The sequence below is a fragment of the Canis lupus genome, chromosome 6, assembly GCF_011100685.1.
Source record: "Canis lupus familiaris isolate Mischka breed German Shepherd chromosome 6, alternate assembly UU_Cfam_GSD_1.0, whole genome shotgun sequence".
NCBI classification, from domain to species: domain Eukaryota; kingdom Metazoa; phylum Chordata; class Mammalia; order Carnivora; family Canidae; genus Canis; species Canis lupus.
Window position 1 is genome coordinate 60,247,693 of NC_049227.1, and position 12,850 is coordinate 60,260,542.

General features: G+C 40.0%; 1 pseudogene; it reads right to left on the minus strand.

The window, feature by feature from the left end:
- Positions 1-935: 935 nt before the first annotated feature.
- Positions 936-2,306, minus strand: LOC100684278 (annotated as a pseudogene).
- Positions 2,307-12,850: the final 10,544 nt, after the last annotated feature.

A 12,850-nucleotide genomic window follows, 5' to 3' on the forward strand; every position in this document is an offset into this window, starting at 1 on the left:
CTTCTCTGTTGATTCAATTTCAATGACATTTAAATGTGTTGAATCTTGTCTACTAATTTGAAACTAATTTTGGGCATCTTCTTAGACTCTTGTGATTACTTTTAAAAATAAAGATATTGCTTGACTCTGGACTGTGTTGTCTGTCACCACTGCCATTGCTGCACCCTGGCTGCAGTCTGAGTTGGAAACTTGAGCCTGCATGGCTCCCATGGCCCAAACACTGAGCTCTCTGTTCCAGGGTATGCTTAATGTTTTATTCAGATTGCATTAAAGACTATATTCAGATTGCATTAATAACTATACTCAGGGCATGGAATTCAACTTCCTGATGACTGCAAGGGGATTGGGTGGCATAGCCTGAAAGTGTGGAGGAGTAAGTTTCTAATAGGAGAAATACTGACCAATGAGATTCAAGAGTCGCAAAGGATAAAGTAAATTCCCAATGCTCCCATCTACCCCATGTGGACTACTCTGAGGTGTATCTCCTTTGTACAGCCCTTCAAAAAGGCCTGCAGTTACACCTGCTGAGCATTCTATTGTGTTTCTTCACAGATCATTATAAGATGGCAGTCAGTGCTTTGGTGCAGCTCATCACATTGGTTTGAGTCTCTCCTTGCGTTGTTCCTCCTTTCCTTACCCTCATTTGCTGGGCTTGCATCTTACAAATGAAGAACAGTGTTTTGTTTTGTTTTAGATTTATTTATTTATTTTAGGGAGAGAGAGGGTATGAATGAAAGGGGCAGAAGACAAGGGAACGAGAAATTCAAGCAGACTCTGCACTGAATACAGAGCCTAATATGGAACTCAACCCCATGATCTTGAGATCATGACCTGAGCTGAAACCAAGAATTGGCTTTTTGACTGTGCTGCCCAGTTGCTCCATGAAGAATAGTATTTTAGTCCTCACTTCAGGTGTGTTTCCCAAAAGACTTGAGCTAAGGTACCCATAATAAAAAGCATTTTCCTCCTTCTTCTTTACCCTCTCCTTCAAGAGAATCCACACCAACTTCCTCATAATCCTTCTCAAGGGCAGCCTTGTCATCATGTGCCTCAAAAACCTCTCCTTCCTTCATGCCCTCATCCATATACCAGTGAACAAAGGCATGTGTTCCATACATCAGGTCAAACCTGTGGTCTAGGTAAGCCCAGACTTCAGCAATGGCTGTGGTGTTGCTCAACATGCACATAGCTTGCTGTACTTTGGCCAGGTCTTCATCAGGTACCATAGTAGGAGGTTGGTAATTAATGCCAACTTTGAAGCCAGTAGGGTACCAATCCATAAATTGGATGGCACACTTGGTCTTGATGGTGGCAATGGCAGCACTGACATCTTTGGAAACCATGTCACCATGGTACAACAGGTAGCAAGACATGTACTTACCATAGCGAGGATCACATTTCACCATCTGGTTTGCTGGCTCAAAGCATGCACTGGTGATCTCTGCTACAGAAAGCTGTTCATGGTAGGCTTTCTTAGCAGAGATGACAGGGGCACATGTGGTCAGAGAGAAGTGAATGTGGGGATAGGGCACCAGGTTGGTCTGGAATTGTCATATCAACATTCAGGGCTCCATCGAATCTAAGAGAATCAGTGATAGAGGACACAATTTGACCTACCAACCTTTTTAGGTTAGTGTAGGTTGGTGTTCAATATTGAGGTTTCTATGACAGATGTCATAAATGGCTTCATTGTCTACTGTGAAGGCACAGAATGCCCCAGGGTGGTGTGGGTGGTGAGAGTGAAGTTATAGGGCTCAACTACAGCTCTGGAAACCTGTAGGGCTGGGTAAATGGAAAACTCTAGCTTGGACTTCTTGCCATAATCAACAGAGAGACATTCTATTAGCAGGGAGGTGAGCTGGGAACCAGTTCCTCCTCCAAAGCTGTGGAAAACCAAGAAGCCCTGAAGACCTGTGCACTGGTCAGCCAGTTTCTGAATTTGGTTCAAGACAAGGTCAGTGATCTCCCTGCCAATGGTGTAGTGCTCTCCGGCAGAGTTATTGGCAGCATCTTCCTTGCCTGTGATGAACTAGCTGCTCGGGGTAGAAGAGCTGGCGGTAGGTGCCAGTGAGAACTTCATCAATGGCAATGGGTTCCAGGTCTACAAACACTGCCCTGGGCACATCCTTCCCAGAACCTGTCTCACTGAAGAAGATGTCGAAGGAGTCATCTCCTCTCCCAATGGTCTTGTCTCTTGGCGTCTGGCCATTGGGCTGAATGCCATGTTCCAGGCAATAGAGCTCCCAGCAGACATTGCCAATCTGGATAGTAGCCCAGCCAACATGGATGGAGATGCATTCATGCATGGTTGCTGCTTTGTGGCTGCCAAGCAGATGGCAGAGAGGAAGAGAAGAGGTTGTTGCTTCTTACAGTATGACTCTTAGGTGGTTATTAGGTGGTCAATGTAAGAGAAACTGCCAGGTACCAGCATCTTAAAAGGACCTAACTGTCTTCTAGACATTTCTCCTTTGGTGTTCCATAAGCCCCTGAACTCAACATGTCCAAATAAAACTGAGCATTTTCTTCCCACCTGCCTTGCCTATCTCAGTGATTGGTACCTCCATTCCCTAGCCAGAAATTAGATGCCACCCTCACTCACCCATAACTTCAACCTCCATTAGGGTGACCAATTCATCCCCATTTTCCTAGAGCTTTCTTGGTGTTAGTACGAAATCCCCATAGTTTCATGAAAACTTGAATGGCTTGCCTGGAGCTGTCTTACCTTTAAAACTGGAAGTCTCATGTCTTGGGAACCTTGTTAGTCCTGGGCAAACTGTGAGGTTGATAATCTTTTACTTACATCCTATCAATCATCAAGACCTATTGATTCTAGCTTTTTAATGTGTCTAGATTGTCCAGTTCTCCCCATCTCCACTCTATGCTGGTTACTCTAATTTTTTTTTTTTTTTATTTATTTATGATAGTCACAGAGAGAGAGAGAGAGGCAGAGACATAGGCAGAGGGAGAAGCAGGCTCCATGCACCGGGAGCCCGATGTGGGATTCGATCCCGGGTCTCCAGGATCGCGCCCTGGGCCAAAGGCAGGCGCCAAACCGCTGCGCCACCCAGGGATCCCTATGCTGGTTACTCTAACCAGCATAGATCATTAACATGTCTTGCCTCAACAGCTGCAATGCTTTGCAACTTTCCTTTGCCTCTACCATTGCTTCCTCCAACCCATTCTCTGAATTGCTGCTAGAGTCATCTTACTAAATTATAATCCTGATCATATTATTTTTCTCCTTAAGTATTTGAAATTTATTTGCCCTAAGATAAGGGGCATATATATATATTTTTAAGTAGGCTTCATGCTCAGCATGGAACCCAATACGAGGCCTGAACTCACAACCCTGAGATCAAGACCTGAGCTAAGATCAAGAGTTGGATGCTTAACTGGCTGAGCCACCCAGGTATTCCAAGGGTTATACATTTTAAAATGACTCACACAACCTCTCGTGAAATCATTCTACTTATTCTTCAAGGCTCATCCCTCTTACATTTTCCTCTGGGCTTATAAGCCCAGATGCCAGCTGTCTCCTCTACAAAAGCAACCTTTGTTTAATTTTACACCCACATGGACATAGAACTTTTGCATATCTTCACATTATCTTAAGTCCACTTCTACAAAAGTCTTGGTAAGAAACACAGAATTCACAGAGAAGATGAAAGGGATCTTCTAGCATGTATGGTATAGTAACAAACCCCCAATTCAAAATTTGACATCTCTTTTTCAAAGTTCCTTTTCAGCTCTGACACTTCTAGGATTGTTTCCCCCTTTGTTTCTACTTTTCCTCCAAGGTATACAGCCTTCCTGGATCTACTCCCCCTTTTCCTCGCCCCCGCACCAAGCTCTTTATACTCATCTCTTTATTATCCTGAGTGATTTGGCTTTGCTCCAGCTCTTGTTTATAAATGTACATTCCCAACTCTATCCAAGGGTTCAACAAAACAAAGTGTCCTTCTATTTTGAGATTCCATTCTTGCTTAGTGCTATCATTTTTAGCTTGAATATTTCTCGTGGAGTCTCACCTCTCATCCCAAGTAGCTTGTTAAAATATTTCTTGAAAAATATGGTGCTACAATCCTAGAGAAATTGTTCTACCAGCTGCTAAGACAGTAAGCCTTTCGTCCTTTTGTCACCTGTGTTTCGGCTATACTGGCTTCCCTGTAGTTCTTATTATAGCTTTTCTTGTTCTCTCCTACTATGTTTTTTTTTTTTTTTTTTAAGCTGCCAAATCACCTGAGATACTTTAGTATCATTTACCTTAAAAATTTTTTGGCTGACTAATAAATATACCTAAAGTTATAATATATTTATGTCGCCTTGCAAAAATTCATCTTCAGCATTAAGATGGATGACGGACTGTGTTTATAAATGAAACCGATGTTAGATGGAGTTCATGGGGCTTGATTTGGACAAAGAAATTCCTAATTATATCATGACTCATTTTAGCATTTTTAATCATTATGGCATGATGAAATTCACTGCACTGGTCTCTAGGGGATTAGAAAGAAAACTAATTTCAGTGTTTGAAAGTCATTTTCAAGACGTCCAAGGAAGGCTTATAGAGGACATGAAAGGGGCCTAGGAATTACATAGTTCTCAGTTTGAATCTGAGAATTAGTACAATCAATCAAAACTTCAATCCACATTCCCTTAGAAAACAACAATATGCAAAACACATGACCATTGTGTAAGTCCAGGCAATCATGTACATTTATAGGTAGGTTATATTCAATTAACCTACTTTGTTTTCTTGATAACATCATTGAATATATCTTCATTTTTACTAATACAAATGATTGAAGATTTTAAGATGGCAGTAGAATAACTTTATGTTGTATACAGAGAGTCACACCACTTGGGTTTCTCAGTGGCCTTCTTTAGTGCCAGAACCCCTGAGCTTCAAAGACTTGAGAGGAATGTGGATTAACAAAACACATAAAGAGTTTACAAACCCAGACTTCCATATACATAGCTATATTTTCTTAAGTCATCTTAAGCTTTCTGCACTCTCTTATTTTTTAAACAATCTTTACACTCACAATTTATTTTATTGTTTTATTTTATTTATTTATTTTAAAAAAGATTTTATTTTTAATAATCTCTACACCCAATGTAGGACTCAAACTCACAACCCCAAGATTAAGAGCCACACATTCTTCTGACTGAGCCAGCCAGGTGCTCCTACATTCACATTGTATTATTATTATTATTATTATTATTAGTGCAAAAGGGTGATTTTATTAAAGCGCAGGGACAGGACAGGGCAGAAAGAGCTGCTGCACTGGGGTTTTGAAGAATGGCTGATTTAAAATACGGGGTGGGGAGAGATAATGTCCAAAAGGACTTTCATATACTAAAGCAGACCCTCAGGATACTGGAGGCCTTGCTATTATCAGGTTGTTTATATCAAGGTTGTTTTTCCCTCTAGCAAAGCATTAATGTTAAGATAGTTGGAAGTTTCCTGGAAGAATGTTTCACATTCCTCATCCATGGGGTCCTTGTGCTTTGTCCTCAGCTTACCTTCTGCCCTCTCATCATTTCTCCCCTGAACAATTTTGATCCTTAGGAGTTGATGAAGGTGGAAGGTCTTATCTTCTGTAATTCCTTCCTGCTGAATAGGGGCATAGAGATGTCCCTATCTATGGGTCAATATTGGTCAGCTGAGAAACATAGAGAGGAGTTACAAAGGGCAGAGGCAGCTGAATCCAACGTGGACAACATATATGAACCTCCTTTAGTAGATAGGATCATCTGTCACTGTGAAGTCATTATATTGATGGAGTTTGGGCACCAAGCAGGGAGACATTTCATTGTTGTTTGAAGAGGAGTTTGAAATCTTCTAGAGGTTCATAGGAGTAAGAAGCCATGTTAGTTTGCTCATTGGTTTCCCAAGACACTGGTGGGGAAATCTGAAGAGGGCAGTGTTAAGTCCAGAGGGTGCTTTTCTTCCTCCTTGACAGTGAGTGGAGAAGAAGACATGGTACCGAGGCACCAAGGATGGTATCCTATACTCCTATTTTAAAAGAGAGGTCTTCCCTTGTTTTCTTTCTCAGTCAGAAAGGTAAAATAAAGTAACAGGTGTGAAAATACTTCAAAAATGAAACAAGCTTTCCAATTGTAGGTTGGCCTGTCACCTTTTAAATTTGCAAAGGGCAAGAGTGAGGAGATTCACTGTACTAATCTATTTATCCTTCCCACTATTCAACTATCCATCTGTCTTATCCTTCCTTCTTTCAACAAGTATTTATTGAGTACTTCATGTTTGCCTATAATGTCCATGTTCCCTGTCCCTCATAGAACTTACTCTTGTGTAAATAGTACATAGACAATTTATTATTACTATTATTATTATTATTATTATTTTTACATAGATCATTTAAATTCAGATTGATAAAGGCTATAATTGAGAAGAGAACTGTGGGATGGTTGGATCAAGTAGGGCTGTGGTTAGGGAAAGTTTTCCACAAAAATGGTACCTGGAGGGAGAGTTGATCTTTTATCTCTCATGAGAAAATATGGGAAATATGTTAAGGATCATGGGAAGTATGGGTAGTAGGACAAAGAGAGGTGATCGAATGTTCCAAGTAGAAAGAACACAATGCAAAGGCCCTGAGGCAAGAGTCAGTGTAGTTCAACAGAAGTTTCAAGGTAGCTGCTCTGCCAGGTGAGAAATCTTCATCTGAATTATTTATGAACAGTATAGTAGCTAGTTCCATAGAATATCCGACATGTGAAAGGTGTGCAGTTTATACAGTTGCAGCTGTTCTTTGGCCTCAAGTCTTAGATTGAATTGTACTATGCGTGGCAGCAATCTTTGTCTTTTTTTTTTTTTTTTTTCCTTTCCCCAACCTCTGGAAAGTGGATTGCTAAGAATCTAAAGCTTTTGGTTTTTAAGGCATGGCATTTGAACTGAAACACTGCAATTGTCAGAGTACTCAGTAAAAAAAATCCGATCTCTTCTCATTTTGAAGAGGAGGAAACTGGGTTGCAGAGAGGCCAAATACCTTTTCCTGGTTCCACAGCTATTAAATCACAGCTGCTAAAGCAAATACAGGCTAGACCTGATTCTAATATGTGGTCCTGAGTCCCTCAGGAGCAACATAACCACTAGAATATGTGAAGATCAAGAACAAACACGCGGGCTGACTACTACCTTTAACAATACAGAATAACAAGGCTACTCAAATTCTTATCATGGACAAAAGCATATTCTTTGTCTCATTTGATGGATCAAGTCCTCTAGTCTGAAATCATTGTCGATATGACCTGCCATGACCTCTTCCTAAAGTCCTATTATTAGAGTAGTTGAGTCCTGAAAGCATGAATTGTTTCCTCGCGTTCCCTTGAAGTTGACAACTAGTAGAGCTCAAAACAGGGTCCTAGGCAATGGTTGGAAACCTGGAACTGTGAAATAAGAAAAGGGCAAATGAAGTGGAAGTTTAAGAAACCCCAGTACAAACTTCTGTTTATGTAGGGCTGACAATTTATGATCCTTAGGGAAATTGAGTAAACATAATCAGAATAATTGCTAAGCATCTCCAGCCTTGGCCAACAATTAATCACAAGGATGACAAAGCAAAGGAAATAGTCTCTCCAATTTGAATACCTGTGTAGGTAGGTATGGTGAAGCGAAGCTGTTATGTCACATGTAAAGGTAGCAGTGCTATTTCTTAAGTCTAAGAGATGTATATCATGCCAAGAGACATTAATGATTCAAATATCTTCATACACACTTCCCCTAGTAAAGATGTATCAGGCAACAGCAGAACTTCTGTTGTAATTATTTTCCTGCCACAGGAAATTTTGCAGATGAGGTTCAAACCCTTGAGTTTGAAATCAAAAGGCCCAAAATGTGAACCTTCTCTTATCAGAACTTTTTCTACCATAAACCTTTCTATATCTTTTAGGAAACTTTCAGTTGCAAGTGAACAGAATACCTAGTACAAATTTGTGTAAATATCACATTGATTGTTTTATACATTTAAAGGTCCAGAGGTAGGACTTGTCATGGATGCAGTTTTATCCAGGGAATCGAAAGACGGTTTTCTTATTACTTCTCAAATTTTCTTCCTTTGTGTGCCAGCTTCATCTGTGGGTTGCCTCTTTAATAAGATGAGAGGGTGGCAGGATTTCTGAGCTGCATATTTTCAGCTATAAAATTCAATGGAACAGTGAAGGCTTGTCTTTCTCAGAGATAATAACCATGGCCAAGGAGCTGGGGTTGTTAGATTTTGCTTAACTTAACCAAGGTCCTCCATGGAGGTGAGGAGTGGGACCATTCCTACCCAACTGAGTTGCCAGAGAATCGAGATGGGAAGATTTCCCCAAAGAGAGTTCTGCTACTAAATGAATGGGGAAATGGATGCTTGATAACAAAGAAAAGATTTTTGTTACCCTTGATTTTTTTTTTTCTTCTCTTTTGGCATTCCACTTAAAAGGACTCTCAGTAAAGTTTAGCTTTTCCATTGGTTAGCATATAGCTTCAGGTGTGTGAAATAGGGACTCAAAACAACAGTAGGTTAAAAAGAATAAAGGTTACTCCCACTCTTGTTTAAAGCTGAGATAGTGTGGTGACTCTGCCCTGTGAAATTCTAAAGGACCAGAGTCCTGCCTTGCTTTGTCATCTCCAGGGTGTGGCTTCCATCTCTATGGTCCAACATGGGTCACTACTATGTTCCAATTCCAACCTGACAGGGGTAAAGAAGGGGAGAAAATGTCTCTCCTCTTTAATTTAGAGTTTCTCAACATTGGGATTATTGCAATTTTGGGCAAGGTTATTGTTTGTTGGAAGGGAGGATGTCCTGTGCATTGTAGGATGTTTAGCAACATCCTTGGCCTCCACCCACGGGATGCCAGTAGCATCTTCCTTCTCCCAGCTGTGACAACCAAAATCACTCTAGATTTGCCAAATATTCCCCGTGGGGGGGATATTTTACTTCTGCCCACATTCTTTGGCTATAATTGAATTATGTGGTCATTCATTGCTGCAAGGGAGACTGGGAAGTGTGGTCCTTTTCTTTTTTCCTTGATGGCTATGTGCCATCAAAAATGGGACCACTAACGTTCTTTGTCAGTGCTCAAGTAACTACCCATTTTCTGTCAATATCAATCCAGGGCACAATATGATAACGGAGAATACTTATTGAACTTTTGCATTTATCCACTTCCAGGAATCCACAAAAAATCCCTGAAACATTTCTGAAACTCTTTAGGATGTATTTCATAATTATGAATATTCTTTTAGACTATGACAATAGAAACTTGAAATCCATGAAACTATATGCAAGTGTCTTACAAATAATATTTTCACTGATGTCCATTTTGAGGGGACTAAAGTCTGTGACATATGTAATTTCTAGTCACTCTCAAAGCGTTTTCTCCAAAGCTGTTGGTGCACCCTTATGCCTGCCATTAATGCTAAAGCGATTGGCATTAACTAAAACTACTGGCCATCCAACTTCATTATAAATCTCTTCCTATCCTCAGTCTTTGGTCCTGATGATGTATCAGGCAAAGGGCTTTCAACATGTTCTAGGGCTTGATGAGGGCTTTCAACATGTTCTAGACATGATGAGGGCTTTCAACATGTTCTAGACATTTCAGTAAATCTGACTTTTCAACATGGTTTCTTCTTTCCTTAAGACTCATGGAAAGATTGTAAGTGTTGGGATAGAAAACAATTCTGAGTAACACAAACCTTGATGTTCTCAAAATCATTCTTCCATTCTGATGACTGAAACTTTTTTTTTTACGATTTTATTTATTTAGTTGAGGTACACAGAGAGAGGGAGAGTGAGAGCATGAGCACAAGAGTGGCGTGGAGGGGTGGGCAGAGGGAGAAGCAGACTCCCCACTGAGCAGAAAGCCCAATGCAAGGTTCCATCCCAGGACCCCGGGATCATGACCTGAGCTGAAGGGAGATGCTTAACCAATTGAGCCACCCAGGCGCCCCTGAAACTTTATTATTGAATCAAGCTTGTATGTTTAATGCTTAGCAGAATTATTTCCCAGAACTATTTCTCAGTTTCATATATAAATAGGTTTCCTGTATAATATCCCATAAATTTTCTTGACCAGTCCAAACATGTGGAGATCCAGTTTAGGCTCAAATTGGAATTCTTTGTTATTTATTGATTCAGTCATACATCTCAATCATTCATTATTTTCACTTATTTATTCAGTCCACACCTTTATTGAATGTCCACTACATAAAGGTATGTTCTGGGTCTTAGAGTTGCCACTGTGAGGACCTCTGACATGACCCTACTCACAAGATCTAACAGGTGCTACGGTGACAGCTCCCTCTTCCTCCTCCACATTATCAATTTGTGAATTGGGTACTTTGTACATTCTTTCTTCGGAAGTTCTTAAGTTAGATCAGAATCTCTCTGCCACCCAGTTGCTGCCAGTGGTGTGTACTCAGGCAACTCAATATTTGTGTAGGTCAATCCTACTGGTGAAGATTTTTCTGAGGCAAAAAGTAAAAGTTATTCAGTCACAAACTCTCAAGCAGAATGTTTGAATTAGGGCAGCCCGGGTGGCTCAGAGGTTTAGTGCTGCCTTCAGCCCGGGGCGTGATCCTGGAGACCCGGGATCGAGTCCCACGTTGGGCTCCCTGCATGGAGCCTGCTTCTCCCTCTGCCTGTGTTTCTGCCTCTTTCTCTCTCTCTCTGTGTGTGTGTCTCATGAATAAATCAATAAAATCTTTAAAAAAAGAATGTTTGAATTATCAGGAATCTTGGATTTCTAGTATTTGCTAAATCTAGTAGTTGTTTTTTCTTCATAAGCTTTAGTCAGACTGAGGGGTAACTACCCTGTAACGTGCACTTGCTCTGCAAGAGTTCACAATCTGAAATGCTTTTTTGTTTTTTTAGAATTGTTAAAAGATTTTATGGTGGGGTGCCTGAGTGGCTCAGTCAGTTAAGTACCTGCCTTCAGCTCAGGTCATAATATGGGGTCTAGGGATTGAGGCCGGCGTCAGGATCCCTGCTCGGTGGGGAGTCTGCTTCTCCCTCTCCTTCTGCACCCCCCACCTTAGCTCATGTTCCTTCTCTCTCTCTCAAATAAATAAAATCTTTTAAATTTTTTATTGTGATAAAATATACATAAGATTTATCATTTTATCCCGTTTAAAGTGTACATTAATTACATTCATACTGTTGCTCAGTCATCACCACCATCCATCTCAGGAGTTCTTCATCTCCCTAACGGAGATCCTGTCCCCATTGATCAATAGCTACCCATTACCCCTTCAATCCAGCCCTTGGTAACCACCATTTTACTTTCTGTCTTTATGAATCTAGGATCCTCCTATTTGTGGAATCATATGGCCCTTTTATGACTGGCTTATTTCCCTTTGCATAATGTCTTCAAGGTCCGTCCACATTTTAGCATGTGTCAGGGTTTCCTTCCTTCTTAAGGGTGAATGCCATTCTATTGTATGTATAGCCTTCATTTTGTTTAGTTATTCATTCATTGGTGGACTGAAATGCTTTTATTTTTTTTTCTGATTTTTAGGTGGAATCTCATCTTTAATACTAAATTCTGTGTGCCCCCCAAATCTTGCTCTGGTAAATGTAAACACTTTAAAGTAGGGCATTTAATTCTGTGACATTAACGAACAAGCTATAAAATCTGCAATTGCCATTCAAGAAGAAAATGTAATTTTACAATAAATCAAATTACTGCCACCTTTTTATTAGCAGTAGAAACCCTAAGATGGGATTATGAAGTTACTGTTTTATGAAAAAAATCAGTTTAGAAATTTAGAGTTCTTAAAGCCATTAAGTATATTTAAAAATAATGAAAAATCTTTCTCTAATGTGTCTCCGCTGACCAATATGAAAGCCACCAGCCAAATGCTGGCTTTAAAATTTAAATTAATTAAAATTAAATGAAATTAAAAATTCAAGTCCTCAGTCACACCAGTCATATTTCAAATGCTCTACTGCCATCGTTAGTGGCTACTATATTGAACAGTACAGGCACAGAATGTTTCCATCATCCCCAGAAAATTCTGTTCTACAATGCTGATTGTGTTAACTGGAATTTTCTCCCCCAAAGTCATTAGAGATCATTTAAACGTTACAAAATTCATTGTTGCCTTACAGATTATGATATCCTGAATGTTTCTTGGTTTTGACAGCCTGCAGTCTGTATTTGAAGGACAAGACTTCTTCCTCTGTGGAGCATAAGAACATTCCAATACAGTCTTGGTTGCTAGCCACTCACTCACATAGGCACACAGAGCCCAGTATGCACAGAGGAAAGAGGAAAGATAAAACTCCAATAAGGCTGAAGGAGGCAGGAAATGAAAGAGTAAGTTCTCTGTAAGTTAGTAGCATTTTAAATTTTTATGGTTTTGGAAATTTAGTTTGTAGCCTTTCAACCACCAAGTAGTAAAAATGCACATATATGGAAACCTTCAATAAATAACACATTTGGACCTAATGCCTCTTAATTCTTAGGATGGGATACCTGGAAATCTATTGTAGAGAGAACTCTCATGGGAGTAGTAAACAGGACCTGATTATGTCAGAGGCAGACTACTTTAGACTGCCTCTTCTTCAGAGAGGTGATTTTCAACCTCTCTATGCAATTGGGATGCTGGTATTAATGGCTTATTTATAATTATTTTGTTATTCTATTTGTATGACATCATGTGCTCTTAAAACAGAGCAAATAAATTTCATTCTCAGGGTCTTCGTATCCCTTTAACTCACTAGACAGAGGCCTTTTTTTTCTTCTTTTTTTCTTTTTTAGCAACTTACTGTATATCTAGAACCTAGCATAATCCTTGCATATAATTGATGCTCAACAAATGTGGAAGGAAGGAAGGAAGGAA